This window comes from Chroicocephalus ridibundus, chromosome 5, assembly GCF_963924245.1.
Source record: "Chroicocephalus ridibundus chromosome 5, bChrRid1.1, whole genome shotgun sequence".
Lineage (NCBI taxonomy): Eukaryota > Metazoa > Chordata > Aves > Charadriiformes > Laridae > Chroicocephalus > Chroicocephalus ridibundus.
Window position 1 is genome coordinate 56527772 of NC_086288.1, and position 16000 is coordinate 56543771.

General features: G+C 39.2%; 1 protein-coding gene across 4 annotated transcripts in view; it reads right to left on the reverse strand.

The window, feature by feature from the left end:
- Window positions 1-513: 513 nt before the first annotated feature.
- ZBTB49 (zinc finger and BTB domain containing 49) overlaps window positions 514-16000 on the reverse strand; it is a 38085-nt gene continuing 22598 nt past the window's right edge. The window contains exons 9-11 of one of the 4 annotated variants that reach the window (XM_063337358.1): window positions 11243-14068; window positions 8304-8399; window positions 514-1557 (exon numbers count right to left, since the gene is read on the reverse strand). The gene's annotated coding sequence lies outside the window, so the exon portion shown is untranslated. Of the gene's footprint in view, window positions 1558-8303; window positions 8400-10210; window positions 14069-16000 lie in introns of those variants that run through there. The other 3 variants (XM_063337359.1, XM_063337357.1, XM_063337356.1) reach the window with 3 other exon arrangements.

Genomic DNA, 16000 nt, shown 5'->3' on the forward strand with positions numbered 1-16000 from the left:
CCATTCGGACGACATTTTTCTTGGTACCACAGGGGGCAGGGACTGAAGGTTTGCTTGTGCTTGGGATACGGCTGTCAGTCCACAGAAATATTTAACGGTGCTGATGCAAATGTGAACTGCAGATAAAAGTCAAGCCGTGCTGATCACAGCTGCTCTTACCCTAGGAACTGCTACATTACAGACACGGCTTTCCTGCTTTGCGTTTAAAAGCACCAGACACTGGTCATCGGTGGCTGAATTTGGGCTAATTCTAAAATGGGCAAGGTTGTGATGTGTGTAGACAGACAAACAGCGGAGATATTTCAGCAGTGAGCCTTACACATACACGTCAGAATTTCATGGCTTGAAGGGGAATTTAGGCTTTTATATGCAGAGCACAGCAAAACTAAGGGTTGCTTGGGGTTTTGTTTTGTTTTTTTTTTTTTTCCAAATCTCAAAAAAAGCCCACCCGTATTTTTTTGTGAGTATTGTTTTTAATCTAAGAATTCTATTTTGTCTGAAAATCACGTTAGCCATCTACATTCTTTTTTTGGCTCTTGTGCAAGCTCTTCAGTGGGTGTCAAGAGTGCAAATGAAACCTGAGTTCAATTACAGTCACTGGAGAAACTCCTGTTGACTTCATTGGAGTCATGATTTCACTCACTTCACACAGAAGAATCTCAGCAAATCTGGTACAGAATTAATGAAAAAAAATGTACTCGAGACTTTAACATCCCATTGCTATAAAAATAAATCTCAATCTCATCATTTAAATGGTAATATGATTTTTTTGTTGTTGGTCGCTTAAAGAAAGATGCTCTGGTTCCTGTCATCTCTTTTCCTTTTTTCTCTTTGGCAAATAATTGATTTTTTTTTTCTCCTTTCTTTCTCAGAGGGCACAGAACAATGGATTTTCCTTCATCAGCTTTGTTTTTTGTCATAAAAACCATTGATAATGCTAGTGTCGTCAGCACAGTTCTGGGAAGTAAGACTTAATTAGTTAAACTGCTGGCTGGATAACTACCTTTGCAGCAGCCAAATAAACATACTCGAAGATGATCAGTGGGCTAATGCTTATTTGTAAGACATTCTCAATGGAATAGCTTCAAGTACGGAACAGAATACTCCCAAACAAAACGTTTTCAAGGTAGAAATTGATTGTTGTGCCTCTCAATTACTGGAGCCAGTGGTTCTGATTTTGTTGTTGATGATCATACGAAATAGAGAAGAGGAGGACTCTGAAACAGTGAATTTACCTCTGAGCATTCTGAGGGCAGCAGCATTTAGATACCTCTCAATGCTTTATTTTTGCAGCCTTTCATGTTGAGAGCATCTTGGCCCATATGTCTGGCAGATATGGCTGGCATTCAGTCACTAGCTCTCAATAAATACTCATTTCTTATGTGGTTTGTTCCAGTTGTCCAATCCAAAATGCATTCCATCTCTGTTTTTCCAAGGTCAATGGTCTGCAATGCTGGAGGCCCAGATTCCCTTCTTGGCTGTGGCATAAAGCAAGTCATGTCTCTGACTATGGATCATCTTGTCTGTTTCGTTTATTTCTCCCATCAGTGTTCTGTTCTGAGTAAATAAAGTGTAAAATAAGCTTGTCTTACTTGAGTAACATTTCATAAGTCATGCTTGGATGTGTTAAGCAGAAAAAAAAAGTTATTCATTTTATACAGAAAATTGCACCTGTGAGTGGAAATGAAAGGGTTTCTCAGAAAACAAGCAGCACTTATTTATTTTTGACAATATCCTTGTCTTACAAGCAAGTGTTTTTGAACAGAACAGATGAATCACGCACAACGGATAAGTGTAATCCATTCATTTGTATGTGAAGCCAAAGTCATTCAGAATCCAGATGACATCAAAAGTCCAACTGATGATCAGAAGTATATTTGACAGTATACTATAGGGAGCCAAAATAACACAGCAAATAGTTTAACAAATTGGCTGACTCGGTCCTTTCATCTCTAGCTTCTGTGATTTTATATTTGAGCTCTCCTGTTGGCTGAAGATGGTCAAAAGCAATGGGCAACTGTGTATTAAGTGTGTGCCTGAGGAAGTATCAGTATCAGATTAAGATGAATGGATGTAAATTCCCCAGTTGACTGGTGAGGTGTTTTTTTTGTTCCAGATATTTGAGCATATTCACAGGGTACTCTGTCTTAGTGTCTCTTGTAGAGAAAAAGAAAATTTTGGATAGCCTCTCTATGATGTAAGTTATTCTCTTTGGTGCTCTGCATTTCTTTAATGGTAATCTGCCTTTTATGAACTTAAACTAACTAGACGTAGTCTTATCCAGTTCCCTAGTTTTACAGAAAAATCCTTAGATAGCATTTTTGTTAAGGAGCTACATACTGCACTGTTGCCACTCAGTACCTCTACAAACACTTGGCTTACCATTTTTCATTTTAAATGCATTTCATCCCATATACTGTGATGTAGCAGAGAAAAGCTATGTGTTTGTGTGTGCATGTGCATATACATACACACACACAAATATCCGTGACTGATAAGTGTCTTTATTTACCAGGTATGTGAAATGAGCAGCTAAAAGGATTTCATTTCTGATATCAAATAACCAGCTATAGTTTGCTGCTGATGGTTTTAGAAGGAAAGAATAAGAAAACTGGCATGCTTCCTAGTCAGAAGTTGCTGCCTTAAAGATGTGAAAAGCTATATATTAATGTAAAGAATATTTGAAACGTGTCTTCAAAAATAGCACACCTCTTTCCTCCAGGGCTCTGCTGTAGGTCATTTGGCTACGGTTATTCAGGGGGTTGTAAATCTGGGGAAAGGAGTGTCCTCCTCTGTACCTTCTACAGAGTAACTCAAGTTCCAGCTCTTTAACGAATAACGCACATCCTTGCTGAGCCACTTAAGTGTCATGGCCAGCAATCTTTATCTAATGTTAGTGATCTCTGAGGAAACACAATAGCTCCTTGTGGGTTTTGACTGGCACATAGGCAACAGAAAAAGCAGCCAAAGCACAGAATTGATGACCTAGCGGCTAGTCTCATTAAGTCAGATTGTACCCTGATTTACTTACTCTGAAACCTTAATGGTCTCAGCGAGGTTAGAATTCACTGTGTGTACCATCAGCCTAACTATGAAAGCACAAAATTTGCACTGCCATCAAGCAGATGTAGTTCTTCCTAATGAGCTAAGCAATGGAGGAAAAAAATAGGACGTAATGCTAAGCTTGTGTCTGCTGGCACTTGGTCCAGAAAGTGATACGGAAGTCTTCTGTAAATAACAGTAGGCCTATGTCTCACAAAAGCTGGGGAAAGACCAATTGCATGGGATAGCCTGCATTTTGACCTAAACTGGGAACACATGCCAAGTCCTTATTTTGTAGCAGAAGTATGAAGAATAAAGTCACACACTGTCTACGTATGGAAACGAAGGAAATACTGTAAACTGGTAAGTGCCATAGGGCTGGACTTTAGAGTCATCACAGGCAAAAGCTCTAGAAATTACAGGGCTTTTTTCTTGCAAAATACTTTTTCTAAAAATGAGGACAAAAATTGTGACCATTAACCTATTATTTGTGATTTGATGATGCTTTATTCAGGTTGGCCACATGTCTTTTTCTTTGTGGGTTGTAGTTTATTGACACAATCAACTGAAATGGCTCTTCTGGAGCCATTACAATTTGTTGTGTTAGTGCAGCTGAAAACACTTCAACATACCATGTGTCACGCTTTGTCAAGTTAACAGTTGATGTTTCCAAATCAGGATTAGGAACAGTGCTGATGCAGTGCAATGCAGCAATTGCTTCTGCAACATAAGCGTTCATGAATAAGGGACAAACTCTGCTGAAGTAGAGCAGCACTACCTATCGTTTGTCAGGTGTCCCAGCAGTTTATTCACCCGAAAGCATCAAGTGGTCCATCCCTTCGATATCTGAGGTTACTTACAAATACCAAAAAATAGCATTCTCATTTAAATGCTCATGAACCACTAGTGTGTTTTAACAGGCCAATAATCTTCAGAAATTATATCAGCGATATAGTCAGCGATAGGGAAACACTGATTAAGTGATGTACCAAAGGATATGCAAGAAATGCATGGCAAAGTCAGACAGGCAGAGCCAGCTGCAGGGCTACTAGCCCATGATACAACCAGGAGTTCCCCTCACCAGAGAGTGATAAGGTTTATATAGCCTCTTTAAGTCCCTCCCTCTGCCCAGTAAATCCACACCAGGACAGCAATGAAGCTAAAGCTGAACTCCCTCTTTAGGATTTTATTATCTGATCTGTGTATGGGCTTGGCATATGTGTGAACAATTCTAGAATTGTTAACACTCGTGCCGAAATGGATAAATGGCTAGTGAAACTGTGCATGAAGAAAAGTAATACCTTGTTGATGGCAGAAAACAGCAAAATGAAATAATTGTGATTTTTCAGTTACTGGCAGTCACTGTCTGATTTGTAGAATCACCGAATGGAAATAAAGGTATTGATATTGAAAAATGCATATCTGTTATTTCCAAACTCACTGAAAAGGAGGAGATTGAATTCTTTTTCGACTGGGGAAAATTGAGAAATGGTCACTGGAAAGCTGTGAAATTCTTTAAAACATCAAACAATTCATCAGGTCTGGCTTCCTAATGTTAATCATCCTGAATTCATGTGTAGACATCTAAGTAAGATTTTTCAGAAGGAAAATAGTCCACGCATTGAACTGACAATGAGACAGAGGAGGTTCTAAGCACTTGGATTCTTAAGAGCAGAACTTCTCAAATGGTGAAGCAAACACCAGCCGTATACCCGCATAAAATACAGCGCAGTAAAAGCCAGAAGGATCGCCCTGAGAGTCAGTACTCTGAGCTTGCGGATGCAGCAGGAGGGAGAAATCGTGCTGCAAGGCAGACTACGTACCCTACCTCCTCACTCCCTCTGTAGACCTGCAGATTCATCTCTTAGTGAAGGTCGGGTGCCAAGATACAGCAAGGGAGACGAGTGCTCTGGGGCTGGGGGAGAAAGGGAGAGGCAGTAGGGACAGACAAGTTGCTCTCCAGGCCTCTTGCTAGTCCCAGCTACCAGACCCACCGCTTTGCTAAGCTGGGGCAGAAAGGTGACAGTCCTGAGGAGGAGGCGGCAGAGCTCCGGCAGAAGGATCTGGGAAGACAGCAGTGATGGGAGGTACATAAAGGCAAAGCAGCACTGCTTTAGCGGTAAAGCGAGGTTGATCTTTTACTGATCTCTCCCCAGGTTAATCCTGCTTATGATTTAAACAGTTATTTAAATGGCTAAAGTTATGTGATTTAGGAAAGTACAATAATGTTTTGGCTATTACACAAATGGATTTTAAACAGCATGTAAGTAACCCAAGGTCATGCAGCTATCCAAATGATCCTCCAATAATTTAGAGTATTACGTGAATTTAAAGGATAAGATCAATTTCAACAGAAGATTGACTTAACCACAGAACCATTTATTTAAAACAAAAAGTGCATAAACAAACCTTTCACTAGGATGCGATCCTGGACTTCTCGTTGGCCTTGAACCACTTCAAATTAATTGGTTTGGAGCCAAAGGAGGTGCATAATATAACATCACAATTTATATTTAGGAAAACTCATTAGAAATGGAAAAAGTTATGTAACTCCTCAGAGAAAGCAAAAGAAATATAGGACAAATTATACTCAAACACTGCAGTTAAATTATTTTAACAGCAGGGTAGCTTTAAAAAAAACTGTTAGGACAAAATCCTACATAGCATGGGGAAAAAAGCTTTTACATCTTACTGTAATTAGAAACTTATCAAGTTAACGGGGCAATTTTTCAAAAGCTGCCATGTAAGTTTTTGCACATGGCATTGATCTTGCTGTATTTCGGTTTGCAAATAGAATTTGTCCAGAGGAAAAAAAAAAGAAATCAGACATTTTCTAACATACGTGTAAATTCAAACCTCTGTATCTTTGTGTCTGTGCTTTTTCATTCAGTTTGTACTTGTGACAGAATTCTAAGATTTCGTTTTCACTTCAGTATCCACTGACTGAAATTACCAAAAGCAGCAAGTGATTCTGGGGTATTTCAGTCTTTAGCACGGAAACTGAAAGGCTTCGAGGAAGCAAAGGGAAGGGAGCCAGCTAGCCAAGACCCACTCTTAATTTGAACACCTAAAAGCTGAAGAATGGGAAAATAATGATCACCTTTGATAATTTTGCTCAACACTTTAAAAAGTTGTTCGATATTTAAATATATGATGAGAAGAAATGCTGAAATTAATGGAAAGGGATGTAGCAAAATGGGAAAAGTTTTCCAAAACAGCCAAATGACAGAGGAGCCTAAATCTGTAGGGAATTCATTGATTGACTATGGCAGTTTTTGTACATGTTGTTTTGTGGCTCCTAAATATGCTTATTTGCAAAGATATGTAAATGTCGAAAGACAAAGAGAGGGGCATGTCCAAAACACCTGCTCACTCCAGATGATTAACAAGTGAAAAATAAGAGGGAGCCTGCAAAGCAAGTCATGAATGAGCCAGCCACCTTTACTGAAAGGATGAATTATTATTAGGTGCCTAGACTGCAGCAGCTCTCCACTGTTAAGTAATTATTCATTTCGTTTTAGTAAATCTCTAAATACGGTACACTGAAAAACAGAGAACTGCGAACAGAGGTTACTAAACAGCAAGGTACCGTGCTTACTATTATAGTCATATTTTTCTGGGTGCCTGGAGCAAGGAAATGAAGCAAATAGAATAGAATATTTTCATTTGGAAGGGACCTACAATGATCATCAAGTCCAACTGCCTGACCACTTCAGGGCTGACCAAAAGTTCAAGCACGTTATTAAGGGCATTGTCCAAATGGCTCTTAAACATTGACAGGCTTGGGGCATCCACCACCTCCCTAGGAAGCCACTTCCAGTGTTTGACACCCCTCTTGGTAAAGAAATCCCTCCTAACGTCCAGTCTAAACTTCCCCGGTGCAGTTTTGAACCATTCCCACATGAAATAGAATAACTCAATGAAGTAAAACTGTGTAACTAATTAACTAATATCAGAAGGGTACTCTTGACTTAAAAGTGTATTGCTATTAACATATAATATTATTAATTTCATACCCTGGATGGAAAGGATTTTACACGTGCAAGTCTTGCCTGTTACTAAGAGCCGTAAAAAACCAAACCGCATTCACAGATTACATGCACTGCGTATCACACGCATTTGTAAGATTAGAGCTTTATCATGGCTTTAAAACAGCAGTTTTTCCTCTCCTGGTAACCCATTTTGCATTGCTTTAAACTGACAATCTATGCACGAGAAGATGACAAAAAGGTGTAGCAAGCAATAACAGTAGTAACTTCAAAGAAATAGTATTAACCCTCCAGGATCTGGTTGCCACAGGAATAATTCCTGCTCTACTTACTAGCTGAAAAAAATGAAAACCAAGACCAGCTACACCCAGACAGCACAGATGTTGACGCGCACAGGGATTACTGGTACTTCACAGCAAGAGATCTAAGAACTTAAAAAAACCTACTTGCATGCTGTAAAATATGCAGCATTGTCACCACTGTATTTGAATTACTTATGTTACTTTAGGAAACCGCAACTGAGAGCATTAAGCACCCTAAATGCTAAGAAATCTAAACCCAGTACTTACGAATTTTAAATAAATCAAATCTCTAAGCGTGGTGCACATTTGAAAAAGAATTAGTCAAAATGAAAAGACAGTGAAAAATAGAAAATAAAAATGACAAGTGAGGAACAATTCCAGAAAGACAGGGTTCCTACTGAGCGGTAAAGTACAGCAGCTGAGGAAATTGCCACACACATTCAGGACTCTATAAATTGGGTTCTTGAATCAGTGTTCAATCAGAACTGCCAGTAAAGACATCCAGTTGCCTTGTGGGAACGGAAGGGGAGCAAGAGCTCCTTGAATGCTCAGCTAAGGGCAGGCTGTGGAGAGCAAATGTTAGATTCCTTTGCCTGAGGAGAATATGAGCAGCTGTACCAAGCAGCTTCCAATATACTTTACATCATCAAAGCACTGGACAAAGATGAACTAACAATTCCCTGCTCCATTTCCCATTACAGATAAAGCTGATTTCCAAAAGAAAAGCAAATCAGGCCTGAGGCTTCAGAGACAGAAAAGGACAATTTTTCAAGAGCGTTGAGGTGGCCAAACTAATTCACAGTAGTACTTTAGTGACAATCTCCAGGTTATAATCCCTACAAAGAAGTCTAAAGTGGTGTTTTGTAATACCTTCCCAACTGCATTTTGCTCAGCTGAACTCGATCCAACTGGCTCTTAACAAAAAAAAAGAATTTGCAGATAGTCATAAGATCATAAAGCAACAGCTCACCAGACACAGAGAGGAGCAGATGGATATTTTTGTCATTTCCCAGTAGTCTGTTCTTGTTTTCATCTATCTCCAATTATCACGCATAGATGTCGGCTACTAGAAAGTCAAAAAGGAGTGCTGCATAAGGAAATACTCGGCAAAGGCAAGGAAGTATCTATCACTTCTACTAAAGGAGGGCATCAGCCATTCAAGAGCTATGCTGAATGTTCTGCCAATCTAGTCCTACTGTGCAGCTACCGATATTATAAAACATTCTAGAAGTATCAGCAGCAGGGACTGGCCGCCTTCTCCCCGCTGCAGGGGAATAACTTTTAATCCATATAGACATTTTTTCTTAAACTAGATCATATTGAGCTTCTAAACTAGATCATATTGAGTACGTCTAAGTCTCTAATATTTGCTTTTGGGGAAAAGCTGTGATGTTAATTTGTAGGGGTTTTTAGTTACTTTCTTACTTGACATTTGTCTAGAAGATCAGCATATTAACTCATGGAATTTCAGAGAAAGTTTAGGCCTGTTCAAAACATGCTTTTTGCTCAGGCTATAACTATGTCAGTTTGGGACATGATTTTTAAAAAAAAAAAAACGGTATCATCATGCCCACAGAACAGCATAGTGCAATGGCCATTCCATTTGTATAGAGACATCTCATCCGATCATCCTGACATCTCATCCTGAAGCTTATTCTTCCTCTCATCTGGGAAAAATTACACTTATGCAAGCATAAATAATGATATTGAGTACAAATGGATCACAAATATGGTTCACATGTTCCTTCAATAGTCTAACCAACTCAATGTACATTGTGTACACAAACTTTAAAGAATGCCAATGTCCAGCTCTGCTGGAAACTGAAGGCCAACTTTTAAAGACATTTTTACATGTATCTGTGGGTACCTGTGTACAGTGAGGTACGGGAAGGTGTCTTTTTGAAACACCTAAGTGCTTTTACAAGTCTAACAGCCTGAATATCCTTAACATTCTTGTCCAATGTACATAACTTATTTAGATTACTTAAAGAAAACCTGGCTGCCGAGACGCAAAGATTTGGAAAGTAATTGTTTTCTCCAAAATAATTGATTCAAGTTGGTTTAGAATGCTTTTGGGGAACAGTATTTTAACAGATCTCTGTTACAAACCTGCCTATTAGTAAAGCAATTGACAGTCAGTTCTGGGAGAGCTGAGTACTTAAAATGCTTCCAATAAGCATAGCACTGTGGTTATCAGCTGCTGCGCGCTCAGGAAACACAGAAAGCAATATGCTTTCAAAGAGTAACTAACACATAAAGAAACACATTTAAATTTAGCTAAGATTACTTAGAAAAATACCACTGAACAGAGCTGGAAATGCTATAGCAGTAAAATCCTTGCTGAAGCAAAGGGGAGGTGCACATCCTATTTCAATTTAGGCAATCTGCTGTTTTTCTGGCGGTGACACAGATAGTTACCACATGGCAACAGCAGTTACAGTGATAACAGCCCTTACCGCAAATGGTAAAGCAATGAAATGTAGTTGGGTTGTAAAGCTAAAGTACTGACAAAGTCATACTATTTGACTCATAACATTTTATAGGTACCTTTATTGCTGCCAGACCTGTAAGTAGGTTTAAAAACCAATCAGAGTGTTTGATCTTCATCTATTACTAACCTGTACAGCCAAAATCACAAAGCCAAATATTGCAACTCCATAGCAAGACATCCTTGGAAATTACATATAAGGACTTTTCACTTTAATATTACATTATAGATTTTGTACATTTTTAAAGAGAGTATTTACTTACTCTTAAAGGAACCACTTTGAGATTATTTTATTTTCTTGATTTTTGACTTATTTTCCTCTAATTTTAAGGAGGGTACAGCTACACAACTTCAATCCTGCAATTTCCAGTACAGCTACACAACTTCAATCCTGCAATTTCCAGTACAGCTACACAACTTCAATCCTGCAATTTCCAAACACTCATACTTTAATTATTCTGAGCACAGACAACTTCTTGATGTTTATGCTTTGACTGGTTTCTGTGATCCCTGCCCTTTCAGTTTGAATGCAGCTGTGCAATACTTTCAGATCCTTGCCAGAAGCAGAAGCCAAAACATTTGTTCTGCAGGGAGAATTAGTAGGGAATAACTTCCTAAATTAGTAGGTAATAACTTCCTAAATTAGTAGGTGAGTTGGCAGGTGGACATCATACAATCAAAGAACAGCAAAAGGTGGTTACCAGTAAGTTCAAAATAAAGTGGTGTTAAAACAACTTAGCATGCTGAGCATCCCTTCAGGTTAAGTGAAAGAAGTAATTAAGGGTTTCTTTAAAAAAATAGCATCAGGAAACGATAAGAGGTCCCCAGAGCCCATAAAGCTCTGCCATGGGGTCAGAGCATTTCCCAAGGGACCGCTTCATGAGTGCTAGGGAGCTGGCTTAGAATCATAGAATCACCTAGGTTGGAAGGGACCTTTCAGATCATCTAGTCCAACCATCAACCTAACTCTGACAAAACCACCACTAAACCATATCTCTAAGCACTATGTCTACCCATCTTTTAAATACCTCCAGGGATGGTGACTCAACCACTTCCCTGGCAGCCTGTTCCAATGCTTGGTAACCCTTTTAGTGTAAAAATTTTTCCTAATATCCCTCTGTAATAAATAGAATCATGTTTGTTAACCAAATCAGGCTTTCTTAAAGGCTGGTGAAAACTTACACTGTTTCGACTCTTCACATACTTGAATCGCAGGCATCCAGCGTGTTATCTGGTGCACTTTCATACCTCAAGGCCTAAATCAGACTCAACCACTTCCCTGGCAGCCTGTTCCAATGCTTGGTAACCCTTTTAGTGTAAAAATTTTTCCTAATATCCCTCCTAAACCTCCCCTGGAGCAACTTGAGGCCATTTCCTCTTGTCCTATCACCTGTTAGTTGGGAGAAGAGACCGACACCCACCTCACTACAACCTCCTTTGAGGTAGTTGTAGAGAGCGATAAGGCTTACTTTGTGTAACGACCTGCAACAAGAGGAACAGTTGTAAAGGATTAAGGCATAAGGTAGGAGCACATATTCACAAAACACAAGGTGATAAAGCACATTATAAAACTAATGATATTCATATCACATGTCACAATACCCACGAGATGGAAGCACAGCCATATTCTGGCTGTGGCTGGCAATGTGATTTCCAGCTCTGTTCTGAAGGCATGCTTAGGGTAAGAAATTATTTCCTGAAAGTTTGTTAAAGGTGTAGATAGCAAACAAGTTAACACATTATCACTTCCTAACATAAAGGAATGAGGTTTATCCCTATCGATAAGGCCGCAGCCTGATGACCTGGGATGTGCAGAAGGTACTCCAGGCAGAGGAACAGACTCCGCGGGAGCCGCAGCGGAGCCGTTCAACCTTTGTAACTCGGGCTTTCACTGCCACCCGGTGGACAAGCCGCCACTTACTCTGCAGCCGACCTGCTGGTGATGGTGCATCCGAGAGGGATTTGGCCCAGTAGATTTATAGCAGAAAATAAATTGCTTAACCTAAATTCATGCAGGAATAAGGGAGAGATGAAGCAACCTATTACTTGGTACAAACCACACATTCAAAAATCACGTGGGGAATATCCTAAGGCATAAGTAATGTAATTTGTAAATCATACAAATAATGGCTACAAATATTTTGAAATGCTTTTCATCTTCTGATTTCCAGGCACTTACAATATGTCAGGCTTTTCTTGCAATACCAAGGGCTAACTCCTTTTAATGGTAGGTTTTACCTAATCACATCTTCAGAGGGAAGAACTGTTGAGAACAGCAAATAGCGCAAATCTTTTAATTAAGCTGCTGAATAGTGGCGATATTAATAGTGGTTGACAAAGCTTCCTTGTTTAAAACAAAACTTTCAGAAGTGATAACTCTTTGGTGATTCTGCCACAGCCAGGTTACTAACAAAGACAAATGGTATATGCAGAGCAGTCAGAGTGCTCAAGATGCTCATCCATATTGCAGGCCACCTATGGGAGCACTCCTTATCAGAAATACATTACACAATATCATTTTATGTCGCAGACTTTGATTATTATTTAGTATTTTGTCACACTAGGGTTCTTCTAAGCACTTAAAAAATACAAAGGGACGTGACATCAAAGCAACAAGAAAAGAAAAACAGAAGTTCCAGATGCAAGCACAAAGTGGATGTGTGTGGCTCATAAATACTGTTTGTGTAACACTTGACTTCAGTCAAAAGCATCCTTTAGGGTTATCGCTTCTAGACTTTGGAAAAATCAAAACTAACTTGGTCCCAGGTATTTAAAAGCCACATTTTATTTGGAAAGACAAAGTTCTCTCCATCTGGGCACAATCAGGATTCCTGTTTTCCCCATGTGCCAGTGTAATAATTTGGATCCGGAGCTCAACAACTTGTATTACTGACAAATATTTGAATTACCAGAAGAGTCACTTACTAGACAGTGGGAGAAGAACAAAATACACTTTTCTTCCTATTTGTCTTGTTACTGGATGATTCCAAAGGCCTTCCAGGCACGTTAGTGAAGATCCTTGTGTCCCTAAGGCCCCAGCGGGCATCCTTCTGCCAAAGAGATGAGAAAAGCAGAAAAGCTTTTAAGATCAAAACCTTTTTGGTCAATGTCCTTTTTCTGGTAGCTCTGAAACTCAGGATTGCAAGGCAAACAATTTATCAGGCTCCACGATTATGTTTCTCCATTTCAGGCTGTAAAATAACTGCTCTGAAGCAAACACAGCATAATCTAATCTACTTTACCGTAACAGCAGCTGAACTAAGCTTTGACAGTGATTTTCTTTTTGCATGCTCGATTCCTAAACCCAAACTGAAGTTTGATCTTGAGAAGGTGCAGACTACAATGAGTGAAACCAAAGGCAACATTCATATGAATCTTAATGAAGTGAAATTCTCAAGCTTCAGGCAACTTCAAGTCTTCTGCGAGTCAGACAGATCTGCATTACATGAGAACTTGATATAACATTATGATACTCTCACAAATACAAAAGGTTGTATTTTCCAGTACCTGGTTCCCCTGTGACCCAGCTTTTAAAATCATGATTATGAAAGGTTTTGGGAAGTGAAGAGAGTGTATGGAAAAGCAGTGCAAATTGTTTGCTTAACAGCATTTGCTTTTAGAGCACGTCCAGAAGTGTTAAAAATATGCTTCAGATGACAGGAGTGATTCATGACTAGACAGCTGCTGAGAGAGACATCACCGACAGGAGAGAGAAGGAGAGAGATTTGACATGCAAATTACTGGGAGAAAAAGAAATTAAATACCTTTTCTTCTGAGTTTTAGCATTTAGGAATTGTTTTAATGACTTTTGAATTGAAACGAAGTTGTTGCATCTGCTGAAGCTGTCAGAACTTCAGCGCCCCTCAGACCTGTTTCACAGGCTGCAGTCATTACTCAGCTGATGTGATGACTGTCTGTCATCGCTTTCTGGGTAAGAAAAGACAATTTTCTTTTGTCCACTTGGTGTTTTGCAGTATTAAGAGACTGACTGCTGAATTTCCTGTCAAGGTCTAACTTCATAAATAATGCAATTCTTACATAGGTATCAATTTTTAGACAAAACGTTTAAAAAAGTTGGTTGGAAGTAAGTCCCTGCTCAACAAGTAGAAGGGGTACTTACCCCATTCTGGATCCATGGAACACATTCAGAAAGTGATTGACTGAAATCCAAATCTGAAAGTAATGACTAAACCATTTAGCACTTGAGTTTGAACTTTGATGTTCTAGTGATCTCCGGCGTTCCCCATCTGAAAAATAGCATGGCAAGAGTGCTCACCACTGGTCTACACCTAGAGTCCCACTGCTTTTCCCTATCCGTTCAGCACAAATCTGGTAGCACAAATCTGGTAGCACAAATCTAAACGGCAATCTTCATTGATTTTCTGCTTTGATATTGCTAATTTCATATATACTTAAGTGGTATGATGTTCCCTGGAAGCCCAAGCTTAAATTCTGGTGCTTGTCAAAACTAGTCAACCTTAATCTTGGCCTTTTCATGACTCCACAAATACATACCTCCTGGATGACTTTATGGCTGTTCTGTATAGTTTTACCCTGAAATACTGAGTCTGACTTTTTGTGCGCAGCAAGTGAAAATACAGAGGGCCTTTATTCTGAAGTGGAAGTAAAACACGGTAAAATCAGCTAGAACTCTCTGTACCTAAATTTACAAATTTTCAGCCACTTCCAAAATAAGCATGTCATACATTCATACATTTGCATTGAAAAAGCTAAGCTGATTTTAGAAAACCAATATGATTAAATCATAGGCAAATTTGTGTCGACCACCCCCTTTTTAGAAGGGGCTTTTTTAGCTTGCTTTGTTTCACCGGAATACAGATTATCTATTTGAAATACACGAACTGAATGGACTTCCCATTGAGGTTAGTGTATTCTAGCATTGTAATAAAGGTTATGAAAAGATGTCCGAGCACCAGCTGGCCTTCCTTTGATCCTCTCCATTCTTGTGATGATACATTTTCACACTTAAGATGATTCCCTTCTACCTCAAAGGCTGAAAGCTGCTTTGGTCCTTACAAATATTAACTGCAATCACAATGACCTATCTTTCTGGTTCCAGTCATCTGTTTAATATAGAGTGGAAGGTCAGAACTACATTAAAAGGGCCTGAAAGGCTTTATTTCAGTATACTGCCCCCTGCAGAGCTTCACAAAAAGCTGGCAGACTTGTAGTTCATGCATGCACGCTCCTCAGCACTGCATTGTGCAGTTGTATTAATGGGCTTTTGTAACCTTCCAGGAAAAATTCCCTCACCAAGAGAACAAAACTGTTGTCAGATCTGAACACACATGTGAATATCAACTACCAAAGAAAAAAAAAAATATATTTAAACAGTAGGGGTACTGTCTTTAGAAAAAAGAATGTCTAAGTCACTAGCTTGTGTCTTCACTAGGCTGTGTTTTAAAGGTAATTTTTATCTATTTGCTAGCATGGAGATTTAATAACAGCGATGGAAACCAACTGTTTAGAGAAGGCAAATTCAATAATAGATGTCAGTAAGGATTAATGAATAAGGCTATGGACCAGAAAGCACAAGCCTGTGTGTACCAATACAAAGAAATCTATTTGCAGCACAGTGGAGCACAGGTCACTTTGAAGTCATTAGCATACTGAATTACAAAATAGCTACATCTAAGGCCCTTCAGTTGTCATTAGAACACATTTCCCAAGCTATCACATTTTCCTTCTTCAAATCTGCCTATAAAGCTCACGCTTGCTTGCATTCTATTAAGTCTTCTGTACAAGCAGGACCATCTACAGTTCTTGTCATGTTTGTTTTACGTTAGCACTTCTCAAACAAGCTCTTTAGCAAGAAACCAAAATATCCAAAATCCCAGCACACACTCCAAAACATGGAGACTGGAGATTTTTATAGAGTTTTACAACTATGTGGGACTCTGCTTACCTATATGCCTCTGCATTTTTCCTCACTGAGTTTGAATATGTTAACCTCTGGTCTGGATTATGAGGGGTGGGTAAGTGGCATGAAGTGAGCAGCAAGAATTGAATGCAGCTGTCCACGTATGAATGGAGCTACCCACAGTGGGGAAGACAATGAACGGAAAGAAAAAAGTGGATTCCAGAAGCAAATGGCCTATGGGGCCAGTTCCACTTGCTTCACACTGATTTTGTCTTAAATTTGACTTGCTCTTGTATAT